At 43.4% G+C, this 15,502-nt stretch overlaps 1 protein-coding gene across 2 annotated transcripts in view; it reads left to right on the top strand.

Annotated features, from left to right (window-relative positions):
- Positions 1-15,502, top strand: part of Rapgef4 (Rap guanine nucleotide exchange factor 4) — a 258,897-nt gene that overhangs the window by 166,301 nt on the left and 77,094 nt on the right. The gene's annotated exons all lie outside the window — the stretch shown is intronic.

Genomic DNA, 15,502 nt, shown 5'->3' on the forward strand with positions numbered 1-15,502 from the left:
TTCAGCATTCCAGTGTGGGAACATATCACATCTCCTGCTGGCAGGGGGCTGCTGTGATCAGCAGCCTGGTCATCTTGGTTTATGGCTTTTAGTGAATATATCTGTACATTTCTGCTGGGTTTTTATTTAACCATTGCTGTCTGGAGAGTTGAAAGTATGCTTGTTCAGGTTTAGGGTCTGTGTAGGGACTTCCAGAAGTCTGTTAATCCATGAAATTACAAGCAGCATCTTGGACGTTGTGTCTTAAAGTATCACTTTTATGATGGTCTCAAAACTGTCCCCTCAAAAAACATTAGCCGAACAGTGAAAACTCTCAAACTGATCTTGTTTTTATCAAGGGAAAACATAAGCAAAAGATGGTGAAAAACAGTAGCTTCCAGTCTTGAGGATGATCTACTTTCTAGAACTTTCCTCAATCTGAAGGGAATACAAAGGTTTTACCTTGAAATCCATGTTTCTTATTTCCCAGTGCACAACACCTTGTTGTAGATTTGATTGGAGAGAAATTTGTCTAGGAAGGCAGTAGGAACAACGTCACAGGTCAGTTGCCATCATCCGGTAGACTTAGGATCTCCTTACCCAACTCTGGAAAGTGGAACCGGAATGTCAGACGCGAAAAGAGGAAAATTCTTCCCTTGCTTTTTCATTTTTCCAGCCTCAGAGATGTCTCTATGCTATTCCAGTAAATAGTTAATGAATAATCTACATACAGCACCATGGGGACTCCAAGATAACAAAGACCTGGGTTTTGATTTTAAGGAATTCATATAGTATCTAGCAAAATAAACACACAAAATAACTGTGGTACAAGCCGTGAAGCATGTGCAGGAGCAGAGCTTGGGGAAACACAGAGGGGTCCCCAGGGCAGATCTAGCTGGTAGGGGGAGGAAACAGAGATCCCACAAAACAAACAGAGAAGCAAAAGAACAGGAGTGCATGCCCTTTTCTCCAGAGGTTGCTTCTCTTCTTTGTCTCACCAAGTTCCCTGATTATAAAACTTCCACGGATGAGAAAAGTCCCCTGTAGCGAGTTTCTAGAGCTTCTCAGGTCATTCCGTTGTGTGTCCCAATCAGACCGATTTTATTTTTAAGGATTTTGTCACCCAAACCTGGGACTATAACCCAAGCTTGGCATCATTTACCAGAATAGTCGTCTTTGAATTCTTCTGGGTTAAGTTTAGTGCTGCTCTGCTGATGTTCTAAAATATGCATGAGGTTGACATTTGCACATTTGGAGTCAAATTAAAATGACAGACAATGACGTCATCCCATGTTGTTACAGATAGGGTGTTACTGTGTGTCATTATGTTGCATGACTTTAAGGAATAGCCTATGCCCGGGGGGGGGGGGGGGTTATGAAAGTATTTCTACAATTTTATAAGACGTGAAACTTTAACCGTGTTTGAGGGTATCTAAGATTTCTGCAATCTTGGTTACAAATTGCACACATGTCAATGCTTGTGGGATCTGTAACTGTTCTCTGTACTGAGATTTTGAACTACACCTGGTAGTCATTCCTCCTGCCTTGCTCAGGGACGGATGCTAACTTGAATCCAGGTGTCGCCACACTTGAGAATTCGGTTTCCCTGAAAACAGTTCAGCCCCCGGTATGTGGCCTAAACTCTTGCCGTCCTTAACAGAATCCGTTTTCTTTATCAGGGGTGGAGCAGGTTTTCACAGTCCACTGTCTGTTCTGGGGAAGTTGCAGTCAAGGGGTGAATTTGAGTCTATCGACCCTCAGTGTGGCTCTCTGTGGCTCTTTTAGAGATTCTGGTATTTTTATTATCCATGAATACATTTCCGTTCTACCCTAACTAGCCAGACCAAGAATATAACCTATTATGTCTGCCCCCAATTTGAGAGTACAATAGATTGTAGAAATTTAGGTTCACTTTGTAAACATTTCCCTCCGTTTTCAAGTACTAGTTTTATAAATGTGGAATCTTTTTCTGTCTTCCTTTAGGATGTTGTTGTAGTTAGGGTTACTATTACTGTAAAGGGACACCATGAACAAGTGTGCTTGGAATGGAAAGGGTTTATCTGGAACTCAAACTACATTGGAACCTTACAGCCAGAGCTGATGCAGAGGCCATGGAGGAGTGCTGTTTACTGGGTTCCTACAGAACTCAGGACCACCTGCCCGGGGTGATACCACTCACAAGGATCTGGCCCTTCTCCCATCAATCGCTAATTAAGAAAACGGTCTGCAGGCTTGCCTACAGCTCAGCCTTAGAGAAGCAGTTTTCCAGATGAAGTTTCTTCCCTCAGATGACTACAGCTTGTGTCAAGTTGGCATAAAAATAGCCAACATAGATTGTTGTATTTTAACTATTCTTGAAATCCTTATGTTTGTGCAATAATTTGGATTGAAACTAGTTATTTGTAATTTAGAAATTATAAAGCCCTTTACTCGTGAATATTAAGTACATTACTCAAATAGGCTTATATTTTCTTTACTAAATTACTAGTATTTGGCTTTTCATATAAAATATTTTTATATAAAACAAATAACCAAACAAATAACCAAAACCTGGTTGGGAAATGATTCCTTTGAAGGAGTCATCTCAGTTTATGTAGGTGAATATTGCTAGTGTGATAACCTCTTGACTATGTTACCTTGGCCCAATCTTCAGGAAACATCATCTTAGTGAAGAATTGTGTTACAGATGTGCAGACTGCACTAGCACACCCTGAATTCTCCAGTGCTCAAATTGACACCCACATACCAGCAGGATCAATACCTTTTAGTCAGTAGAGAATCCCAGATCAGCAGAGCCCAAATCTGCACTGTAATGAGATCCCTGTGTGATATGCAAAACATTGACTTAAGTCTCCTCTGTCTCCCCTGCCTCCCCACCCCACCCCACCAGTGAGATTCTGACCAATCACAGCTCAGTGGAAACAGCCCCGGTTTCCTCCCAACATTCCTTCACATACTCAAACACACAGATTGCATTTTTGGTCACAGATAAATGAAGTCTGCTAAGAGACTTTAATTCATTAATGAAGAAAACCATCCATTCATCAGTAATGGCTTCTCAAGTAGTTCTGTATGGCAAGAGCCGGGGGACAAAAGAGTGAGCATGGAGAAGTTCACAAAGCCAGTGTTTTGGTGGAGAGGACAGACAAGAAATGATAACCTTTGTGTCAAAGGTTTAAGGGGCTGTGTGTGTAGCAAGAGGAGCAGAATACTGATTTCCATCCAGCAGGAACAGGCAGAGCATCCTCTAGGATGGGCAGAGCATCCTCCAGGATGGGCAGAGTATCCTCTCTGGTAAGGGGTGTTTGAACAGAGACTTGGAAGGGGTGTGAGCCAGTGGCCATCTTGGAACTGTGTCTAGGTAGAAGGAAGAGTGGGAAGTGACAGGGAAGGAGGGACCAGAGAACAGAGGAGATCAGAGAGCGGCCAGGAGCTAAACGGCTCAGGCTGTAGAGTTCAGTTTGCATTATGAGTAGGAAGAAGAGGTCGGAGCGTTGGATTTTTGCAGAGCAACATCTTCTGATCTGTGTTTGTTGTAAGATGTGCTAGCTATGGACTTGAGAATGATGGGGAATATAGAAAGATGGAGACATGCAAACTTCTAACGCCACCATCACAGTTTCTAGGCAAGAGAAGTCTTTGGCTGGGACAAAACACATCCTGATACTAGCTCTTGGCATGTGGTTCATGAACTTCAGCTTAGGGGCTGAATTTTAACATTTTAATTACTATAAATGTAAATGCCTATATAAGGCCAGTGGCTAATATATTGAACTGTGTAATTCTTGACTTCATAGATAATATCACCATGGTTTTGATTCCTGGCTTGTGGAGTCATGGGCTACTGACAGGTAGTACTTAGTAATAATTCATGAATTAAAAAGACTGTTTCCCAATCAATCCTAAAACACTTATATTTGGGGCCAAAATTATTCTGGCCTTTTCCAGTGTCTTCTACATGACTGGCACTACAGTTGGTATTCTGAGAACATTTCAGTCACGCAGGCCATCCACTGTGTTTGAGCAGATGTTCCATGGGCTGTGGGGGGAAAAAAACCCACTAAAATACCAGAAAAATAACACACACTGTCATTTCCAATGTCTCGTCTTAGTGTCCGGCTTTTCTTTGCATGCCAAGTGTGCAGTGAAGTAGAATTTTGGAAAATTGCTCTAACAAGCTCTGTACAAAGCGTCTGAAGGATTTGCTGCAAGTCTGCTTGCTGCAGCTGCATCACTTGCCCCTCAGGAAGTCATGTCGTACACTTGTGGTTATTGCTGTGTCATTGTTTAAAACTATACTTCTCCCCACCGTGGAATCCTGGGTTTTCAGGAGCACAGAGATAACAGAACATCCCATAACTTTTCATTGGTTTTATCTTTTGTTTGATGGGCCCCAAACTCAGGTTAACAGTGCTCAGTGTCTCTCAGTAGATGATCGTTCAACAAGTCATGCCGTGCCCATGCTGTGATCACCAAACAGCTTCAAAAACAATGCATGGAAGTGCAAAACCACATGAGGAAACTCTTTATGTTCTGATATGAAAATTTTTGAGGACCCTTTTAAGGTGATAAACACAAGAATGAGGCCAATGTTTATATCATTTGTGTAGGAGAGTAGAGGAGATCATATATATTTCCATGTTAGTTTGTGTATAGTAATTAGCATTTCGGCACAATTAGATTTTCTAAAACGTGCTATGCAAGTTATTTGCAGCCTTGGAAGCATGCTAAGCAGGAGCTGGAGCCTGGGTTCCGAGTGGGTGGAGCTTCTATCATGTCTTTTCATATCCACTTTACATGCCCAGCATATTTTTAAGTGTTAAGTAAGTGCTAAAACTTTCAGTATTTTACCACACCCAGATTTAGGTTAGATACTTTTATGGTGCAAATAGTGGCCCTAGACTTACCACTAATAAGTCTCCATCCATGGGCATGCTGAATATTGATGTGACTCTCAATCATGGTCTCTGTTTCCCGAGATTACAGAACACACTATTCCCAGATTTGAACTTTGGTGCTAGGATTTCTCAGAATGGAAGTCAGGGTGATGGAGGTCAAGGCTTAAATCTGTAAGATGGGAGGGAAGAGGGTTTAGTAATCTTTCACAGAACTTAGATTTCCATCAAAATTACAGTTGTGAGGGTCGAGAAGGCGGTGGTATTTGTGGAATGTTGTGGTTGATTGACACACATCTCATCTCCCCTTGGGGCTTGGGGATTGTTTGTCTCAGAAAGCTGATGTTTTCTTTCCTTGTATGTTGTGTGTGTGTGTGTGTGTGTGAGAGAGAGAGAGAGAGAGAGAGAGAGAGAGAGAGAGAGAGAGAGAGAGACGGGTGCTTAGAGGTGAATGCGTGTTGTCATGGTCTGTATATGGAGGTCAGAAGGCAACTTGGGGGACTCTGTTCTCGCCTCTTCCCCTTTACGTGAGTACTGAGGGTCAAACCCACGCCATAGATTTGCTCAGCAAATACTTTACCTGCAGGGCTATCTCGCCTACTCTGTGTTAGATGTTCTGCAGTGTGCATCTGATGTGCCTCTGTGCAGGATTTTTGTGTTGTTGCTGCTCTTGTTTTATTTTATTTATTCTGCTTAGTGTTCTGTGTGAGCTTCCTGGATCTGTAACTTGGCGTCCGCCTTTAATTTTTGAGAGACTCTGAGCCATTAAAGTATTTATTCTCTTTACTTTTTCCATTGTAGTATTGTAAGTACACGTGTGTTTCCATCACATGTACAGTACATGTGTGTTTCTCATCACATGTACATGTGTTTCTCATCACATGCACATGTGTTTCTCATCACATGTTCACGTGTTTCTCATCACATATACACGTGTTTCTCATCACATGTACATGTGTGTTTCTCATCACATGTGTATTTTGCCTTTGAAATTGTTTCCGTATTCTTAGATATTCTGGGTGTGGACACAGGGACGGTATCTTTTCCTCTTTGCATTTCAGTTGGAAAGATTCTGCTGACCCATGTTCAGGATCACTGACTCTTTCCCTAGTGGCCGTGTACATTCTACTACTAAGAATGTCAACGTCGTTCTTCCTTTTATAAGGCTTTGATGTGCAGAGTTTTGTTGGATTTTTTCTTAATATTTTTATCTCTCTGGTTTATGTTACCCAATTTTTTGCATTTTGCATATAATTTAATTAGTGCTATCAATAGACTAATATTCCATCGTTAACTTACATTACTAATTTAAATGTCCTGTTTGACCATTCAAAAATTGGTGCTACAGCTACATTTTATTCCAGTGCTTGGTTTGTGCTTCAAACTGAAATTTCTCTTGTTTATCTTGCCTTGTGGCTTTTATTATTGAAAGCCAGACATGGTGGAATCTGTAATAAGAATGGAGGTAAATAGACTGTTGTCTTAGTTACTGTTCTATTGCTGTGAAGAGACACCACGACCAAACAACTTTTATAAAAGAAAGCATTTAATTGAGGGCTTGCTTACAGTTTCAGAGGGTTAGTTCATTATCATCACTGTGGAAAGCAGACAGGCATGTACTGGAGTAGTTGCTGAAAGCTTTACATCCTGATTCATAGGAAGCAGGCAGAGAGAGAGAGAGGGAGAGAGAGAGAGAGAGAAATTGAGATTATGTCCTGATTTTCTTTGGTGATAAACAGCGACGTAGAATGTGGAAGGTGTAAGCTAAATAGACCCTTTCCTTTCCAGCTTTTTGGTCATGGTGCTTCATTGCAGCAATAGAAACCCTAACTAAGCCTACTCATCCTTGCCAAACAGTTCCACTAAATGGGGACCAAGCATTTAAACATGTGAGCCTATGGGGGGCTTTCTCATTCCTTTAGCCTAAAGTTTTCTGCTAATCTGTCCAGGAAATGGGTGGTATTTAATGTTTGCTATATTATGAGAAGTCAAAAATCTCCTTAAAAAGAGTTAGAATCAGGGGCTGGAGAGATATCACAGAGTTAAGAGGACTAGCTCCTCTTTTAGAGGATCCAGGTTTGGTTCCCAAAACAAAAACATGGCAGCTCACCACCCTCTGTAACTCCAGTTCTAGGGGAATCTAATGCCCTCTTCTGGCTTCTGGGGGCACCAGGCAACAAGTGATACATAAATGTATGTCCAGGTGAACATTTATACACATAAGAAAGTAAATAAATAAATGAAAGAAAGAGTTCGAGTCTTGCAACTCCTTCCACTAGACTGCAGTGTCTTTATGCTGGTGCTAGGGAGGTGTGAGAGGGCTGGTAAGAGTCCTGTTAGTAGGTGGCCTGTGTCCCCATCTATGACTTCCTTTTTTTGCCACTAGGAGTCATTTTATTGTTACATTTTTTTTAAAAAAACAATAGTATTTGGTTTACCTTAGGCCCCTGGGACATCGAGTCTCAGGTTATTGGTCATCCAAGGCGTGTCAGGTGTGGGTTTTATCTTGTGGAGTGTGGGCCTTAAGTCAAATAAAAGAGGGGCTGGTGACTCCCACAAACGTTGTGCCACCATTGCGCTAGTATATCCTGCAGGAAGGACACCGTTGTAGACAAAGGGTCTGTAGCTCGGTTGGTGTGTACATTTCTCTTTTGGTAGCGCGCAGAATACCTTCCTGTACCCAAGAGAATAGCACATAGTGGGTGAAGGTTCTGGGTAGGCACCACCTCAACCTCTCCGCGTTCAACGAATTGTGTAGATGTTGTCTTCAACAATGAGCCCTTGCTGTCAGTTTGTGTAGAACAACCTGTAGTCACGGCGACAGCCTGACCTGGGTTGTTTGGGATTTCCATGGGACCTCTTTGGCCAACAACTCAGTTAGATATAACCCAGTCTCAGGACTGAATGCTTCACTTGATGACAAGAGATGGCCAGTTGGAACATCTCCCCATTAATCAACAATTTCATTTAGGTCACCTCCGTATATGCATATATTTTAGGAAGTGTCTACTGTATTAAATTTCCATACCACCCCTCAAATGACCCTCAATTTTAGCTGTCTCTCCCTACATTCCACCCCCCAATCCCTCCCTTTATCCTATCCCCTGATTCTCACATTTCAGTACCCCTATCCATACATAATCATTCATTCTATTTCTCTCTCCTAGGGATATCTATCTGTTCTCTCCTTGTTCTCCAGCCCCTTACTCCATATCTAAGCTTTGTGGTTCCATGTATTGTAGATTGGCTCTCATTGGCTTAACAGCTAATATCCAGATATAAGTGAATGCACACCCTCTTTGTCTTTCTGGATCTGGATTACCTCACCCAGGATGAATTTTTCTAGTTCCATTAATTTACTGGTGAATTTCATGATTTCATTTTTTTTCTAATGGCTACATAGTTTTCTGATGGTTACACATACATCATGTAAGTGTACTACATTTTCTTTATTCATTCATCTGTTGAGAAACATTTAGGTTGTTTCCAGTTGCTGGCTATTATGCATAGACCAGCAATGAACATGGTTGAACAAGTATCTCTGTAGTAGGATAAAACTTACTTTAGGTATATGCCTAAAGTATGGTATAACTGGACCTTGATGAAGATTGATTTCTATCTTCCTGAGGAACAATCATATTGTTTTCCATAATAACTATATAAATTTGCAGTCCTACCAGCAATGGATGAGTATTCCCCTTACTCCACAGCCTCGATAGCATGAACTTCCAGTCTGTGACTTTTACAACTGGTTATGTGTTTGTTTGCTTGTTTGTTTGTTTGTTTGTTTTCATTTCATAAGCTTTTCTTAAACTTCCAGATTCTGAGTCTGGAACCTTACTTTTTAAAATTATTTTTATTGCAGATTTATGCACACATACCATTTTGATCAAATCCACTCTTACTCACCCCCAACTCCTCCTCCATCCCTCTCCCCTCCTTGTTTCTCTCCGGACTGAGTCAATTTAGTCCCATCAGGATGTCAGGGGTAGGACTATCGACTGGAGAGCATGAGCAGTCTCTCTGGAGCTTTGTTCTAGGAGACAACTTGCCCTCACTCCAGTCAGTTTGCACAGGGCTTCTCAGCTAGTAGTGAGACTCCGTGAGTTCCCACGACTGTCTCTTAGCTTCTGTTCTCCCTCTCAGGTAATGCAGGATGGTGGATGCTAAATCCCCTCCTCCAGGTGGGCTCAGACTCCAAGGAATCTCTTCCTGGAGAGTGGGCCTTTGCTTTGGAGAATGCCCTCAGTGTAGTTCACAATACACTCAGCCCCTTCTTTCCTGAGCCACAACCATGAGAGCCTACTAGGGGTGAAATAAACACAAAACTACGGGGCCCACCAGAGACTGCTGCCCACTACCAAGGGTTCCCATGAAAACTGGTCCACATTTGGCCTCCAGCAGTTCAGCAGGACCCAAGTTCGAGGACTCCTGCCCCTGTGCTGCTTCTGCCATAGGTCAGCTGACCTCGGCTCGGGTGGGAGTGCCTGTCTATATCTGCAGCTCCCTGATGGTCTGTGTAGACTGCAGCCTCAGCTCTCTGTGCCCAGGAGAAGTGATTTTCATTTTGCTCAGCCTTCCAAACTTCTTGCATTGAAGCGTTTCTCTGTAGACCAGTTTTGAACCAGGAAAGTCTCAGAGGAAGAAAAGCCTCGCAGACAGAGGCCAGAGGAGTCTAGAGATGCTGTTCCCATGGTTTCAGGAGTGGAAAAGTTTGGTTATTTCTGAGTCGTGGAATCTGCCTATGTGTCTTAGTCCTGAGTTGTATTTCATCTCTTCAGGACCAGGGTGGTGGCGTGGTGGGCATGGTAAGAACAAAGCAAACATTTCAAAGGCTTGGTTGTATTATTTCAAAATATCAAAACAAGGGACATTAACTCCGAGAAGTGTGTCATTTTCACTAAGAAATTCAATGTTCTTTTCTTTTGTTCATCAGCATTAAGAAAACTGATGGGATTTGAAAGCCACGGTGCTGTAGCATTTATTTATGGCCTCAGCTAGACTTGCAGACTGGCGAACCCAGAGAAAGTTCAAGAGCTCATTTAAATCGGGCACGCTCTCCGTCCTCATCCCTAGTTTAGCCTTTCCTGTTGCTTCCCACACCGTAGGCCTTCATTAAATCTCCAGATCTGGTTGGATGCGACTGCCATGACTTTTCATTGCCCCGGATTGCCAGCGTCTGCTCTGAGCTCCGTGGCCCCATTCTGGCTTGTTATTCTTGTCTCCTCTTGGCTTAAGATGTTGTGTCTTGCAAAGGCGTCTGTGAGCAAACACTTGACTAAAAAGAATCACCCTGTTTTCAAAGGGGCCTGAATATGCTTTTCCGTGAGGCCTATTACAAGGCCTCGTCTACCTCATTATATCCACGTGGGGGTTATTGTGCACCTTGTAATGGAAGCTAAATTCATATTTTTCATCACCTGATTAGTATTTCTGAATTGGCTCGGATGCCAAAAGGAATATTTTTTCTCTCTCACTATTTTCCCCTTTCACTGGTAATAGAAACATAATAAAAAGCTGCTGAAAGAGAAACCCCTTTCCTGAGACAAACAAAAACCAATTATGGTTAATCCTGAGGGAAGCCTTCAGGGGAGACAGCCAAGAAAATGCTGGAGGCTTCTGCCCTTATCTGTCCTTCCTGCCTGCCTTTGAGGGTCACATGTTCGCAGCCTGGTTTGGACTCCTTCGTGCCCACAGGAATTTCTATCAACTCGAGAATGTGTTGAAATGTACGCAGTTTAATCAGAGAAGGCCCATTCCTTGCCCAGCCAGTTCCCTGTGCTGTGTGCATTCTAGCTACAGGTCAAAGCAGAGGCCAGCTCTTGGACACAAACTAAGGCATCATTAATGAAGTCCCTGTGCCATACTGGCTTCCCATCTGCCTTCCTCTTCGGCACAGAAAATGTGCCTGGAGGATATAGGCCAACAAGAGGGCTGGGGTACTGCACGGTGAGGCTCTGCCCAAGTCTGTGGCTGCTGTGACCGCCTTGTAGGGCTGGCCCCTCGGGGCACCTCTTTGTCCTTCCAGTGCTCTTAAAAGCTGCGGGAGGCATGTTTCCTGGCTCCCCGACCTTCAGGCTGGTTTTCTTCCTTTGGTTCTCGCTAATATTGCTATGTTGCTGTTTCTCTCTCTTCTGTTTAATCTAGTCTATATAATGAAATAATTGATATAATGAAATGATTTCCTCATAGCTCTAGTTTCTGTCCAGAGGGAGAATGGGCATGGAGAATCCTGCCTTCCTCTTAACAGTGGGTAGACTGGTGGCATCACTGACCATTGCTATGCCTCAAGGGCTCCTTGATGCCCTCCAAGTTCTGGTACCTAGATCAAGGCCTGGTGGCTTTTTCCTTCCTCCTCTGCACTCTTTCCAAAGGCTTTCTTCTGCCAACCTGGGGCTTGGCTGAGTGGATCTGGCTGGCTTCCCCATCTCCCTCTGCCTGTAGAACTCTTCCCCAGCAGAGAGGTCTGTCCCTGATCAGATCTCTGAGTGTCTTTTTGTTCTCCTGGGTGGACTTCTGTGACATCCTTTCTCTGACACATTTATCTTATCCCCTAGAGATCAATTCCTCGGTGTAAATGTTTTATTCTTATAAAGTTGCTTTTAAAAAAGTTAATTCTGACTAAGCATGCTGCATACTGTCAATGGATATGATTTCAGATAGTAAAAGTGTTTGCCTCTGCCTTCTAGGCACTGGGATTAAAGGCATGTGCTACCATACACAACAACTCTCTTCCTTTTTTTGTTTTTTACTTTAAGAACTTCAACTTTTAGTCTGCATATTTTTTTTTAAATATTTATTTATTTAGTATACAATGCTCTGTCTGTATGCCTACAGGCCAGAAGAGGGCGCCAGACCTCACTACAGATGGCTGTGAGCCACCATGTGGTTGCTGGGAACTGAACTCAGGACCTCTGGAAGGGCAGGCAATGCTCCCAACCACTGAGCCATCTCTCCAGCCCTCTGCATATATTTTTAACACACTTTAAACCATTCAGAAATTTTCTCTGTCTTTGAATCTCTCTTTACTGTATATCTCTCTTTTTCTGACCACATGAATCTTTAATTTACCAAGCAATCTCAGTAGGACTAAAGGCGTGGCTTTGCCAGCTAGATTCAGTCCATTCCTTAGCTTTCCAGCCTCATGGCGGATATACAGGCTGTAGCCATGTTTACTGCAACAACTGTATGGCATTTCAAGGTCCCTGCCAGCAAGTGAGCTACAACAGACAACACTCAAGTCCTCTCTCAGTAGCTGGCCCTCCTGCCTCAAACAGTCAGAGTTTGCCCTGGCAGGATGGCCCAGAAAGCCGGCATTTTTAAACGGCGCAGCTTTTTTCCTGCTATGGCTGAAAACCGAAAAGCATGCGTTCAGCTTTTCGTCAACACCGTTTAAGTGTTTCGTGGCAGGACCTCTTAATGAGCTGCAGGCTTTGCAGCTAAAGCTGAGTCAGGAAGCTTCTCTTAGAAGAAAGCGCATGCTTGCCTCTAACAAGCAGAGCAGACCCGAGGAATTGTCACTATCAAGAAAACATGCTTTACTCTTTCCCAAGCTTTTTCAGGCTTTCTGTGGATTCAGTTGTCCACGTGGGCGCCATATGTAGTAATAAGAGGCGGTGGGGCTGCGTCCCCAGCACCCCAGCCGCCCGCACGGCTAGCTTATGCCTGAAATAACAACACACAAACTGTATTCATTTAAACACTGCTTGGCCCATTCTCTTCTAGGCTAATTCTCACATATTAATTTAGCCCATTTCTAATCATCTGTGTATGGCACCCCAAGGTGCGCTTACCAGGAAGATTCTAGCCTATGTCCATCCTGGGTCGGAGCCTCATCCCAGGAGCGGGGCATGGCGTCTCTCTCAGGCATCTGCTCCCGAGAGGAGAACTGTCGAGACTGAGCTCACTTCCTCTTCCTCAGGCGTCTGCTCCCGAGAGGAGAGCTGTCGAGACTGAGCTCACTTCCTCTTCCTCCCAGCGTTCTGTTCTGTTTACTCCTCCCACCTATCCTCTAACCAATAAAATGGGCCAAGGCAGTTCCTTTATTAGCCAATGACCTTCCTCCATCACATTGAAGTAAACTAAACTAGGTACCACTTGTTAGTTTTTTGTTATAGTAAGAAGCAACTAAAAATATCTCTAATCTTTGAATAGTTTCATTCAGCTCACCAGGAACAAAAAGAAAAAACATTTATCAGTCGTCCTCAGTTTGGGCCTCCTCTTGACCTCCAGCTTGGCCAGCTTCTCAGAGACAAACTGATAAATGTCAGCTTTTCATGGGGCGGGGTCCGGAAAACAACCCCGCCTCCCTCTGCTCTAGACTTCTTCTAGAACAGGAAGAAGGGACGGGTTCCTAGCATCTTTTTCTGGAACAACCAGAAGCTTTTACAGTTAGATCTGTAGCCAGGAAGCCTCACAGGTGTATGAAGCCACCGGTGTATGGCAGGGACAGGATCACTGGATCATCACTGGAGCTGAAGTTCATAACTGGGAAGTTCACAGCCAGCTTCAGCTGTGTGTTTCCAGGGACCTGATGGACGATAGCCCTGTTTCTCTGGCTGGCCAATGTTCTGTGTTGAGAATGAGAGTTGCCTGGTCTCAGCCTCTCACCCATCAGCAGGTCTACTGTAAAGAACACGGGAGCTGGCAGGGTTCGCCATTTTGAATTACACCACATTGATATCTTTTGGTCTATGCTTGTTCTAAGTGGCGTGCTGCAGACACACCGTGCGTTTCAGTGGGTGGGGTCTGCCGGATGGATGCCAGTCACAGGAAGAAAATGTTGAAATGGGTGAGTTCAAGGAGACAGTCTTAGAAGCAAATCTATGGCTCATCTCTGCTGGTTTTTGAAGTTCAGTGTTCATTTACCCCTTTAACTCTTTTATAATGCTAAAAGCACCAGCCCGTCCAAAATTTGCCATTGATAAAAGGCAAATATAATGTTCATGTGTGTATATTCGCATTGAGGTTTAAAACGTTTCTTAAAACTATGAGTGACCAGCCGGGCGATGGTGGCGCACGCCTTTAATCCCAGCACTCGGGAGGCAGAGGCAGGCGGATCTCTGTGAGTTTGAGACCAGCCTGGTCTACAGAGCTAGTTCCAGGACAGGCTCCAAAGCCACAGAGAAACCCTGTCTCGAAAAACCAAAAAAAAAAAAAAAAAAAAAAAAACTATGAGTGACCTTCATCTCTCTCAGTGGTTAAGTGTTTTAAATGAGAAGTAGAAATGAACTCACCAATGTATTTTCGCTGTAATTAACTCCTATTCGGAAAAGGCAGGAAGGTGTTGCTATACAGTGTGTTAATCTTTATGTCAGTGCTTGGGGGCCGTCATAACAAACTGTCACTCACTGAGATAATCAAATCAATGAGCCCTCCCTGCTGTGATCCAGACCTCTAGTGTGAGCCTCTGGGTTAAAATGGAGGCTCAACAAGATCATGCTGCTTTCAGAGACTCAAGGGGGCTCTTTTTTTCCTTTTGTCTGTTCCCCTGGGGAGACTTCTGTGCTTTTGGATCCTGGACTTTTCCAGCTTCAAGGCCCCTGAGTTGCCAACTCCTCCTCTTTCCGCTGTTGGGTGCTGACTCTGCCTTTCCTTTTTGCATCTGATAACACAACCCTCAGAAACACCAGGCTGGTCTCCACATTGTGATCACCATGCCTACAGCATCCTTTTGCCATGTAACCCCATACGCGAAGGTTCTGAGCATAAAGATGTGTGCATCTTTGGGGGTTGTAGGTAAGGAACCCCAGACTACTAATGTGCCAAAGGAATCATCAGATCAAATCAAATCATGCTATTCAAAAGTGTCACAAACAACATTGTATCCATGACTCTTCCACCACTTTTAACATTGTATCCATGACTCTTCCACCACTTTTAACATTGTATCCATGACTCTTCCACCACTTTTAACATTGTATCCATGACTCTTCCACCACTTTTAACATTGTATCCATGATTCTTCCACCACTTTTAACATTGTATCCATGACTCTTCCACCACTTTTAACATTGTATCCATGACTCTTCCACCACTTTTAACATTGTATCCATGACTCTTCCACCTTTGACCTGACACTTTTGGAAAGGTCATTGTTAGACATGTGAGATAATGAAGGCTGGGGGCTACCATTTTATAGAAACTGGACTTCTCCATTGTTTCAGATGCAACACATCCATCCACAGAATGTGTTCCGTCTGAAGAGTGCCAGCTAGGTCCTGGAGCTAATCTGACTGGCATAGACTCTTGAAGGCTGCAGTTTTCTCAGGAAAGAGATGCACAGCAGCTGCCTCCCTCTCTTGGGTTCTGGGAGCTTGAGTGCAGGAAGCTACATGTGAAAATAACAATGAACAAACAAACAAAAAAACCACTGCCGAGAAAGAGTCTTAACTGCACAAGAGAACAGGAAACGGAGCATTCCCACCCCAAATCAATACTTTATCCACAGCCCAGGGCAGGTCACTGTAACCTCTGACTGTTTACCTTGTTTGCTTTCTCCCTGCTGTGGTGTTTGTTATGCTTCAACCAGCTGCCTTTTCCCTTCTCATTGAGCCTATGAACATTAAATCATTCCTGTTTGGTTCTTTTTTTTTTCATTTTTTATAAACAATTTATATTTAAATGTT

This window comes from Microtus oregoni, unplaced genomic scaffold (assembly GCF_018167655.1).
Source record: "Microtus oregoni isolate MIOR12 unplaced genomic scaffold, Mior012 000037F_ref0000500, whole genome shotgun sequence".
NCBI classification, from domain to species: Eukaryota; Metazoa; Chordata; class Mammalia; order Rodentia; family Cricetidae; genus Microtus; species Microtus oregoni.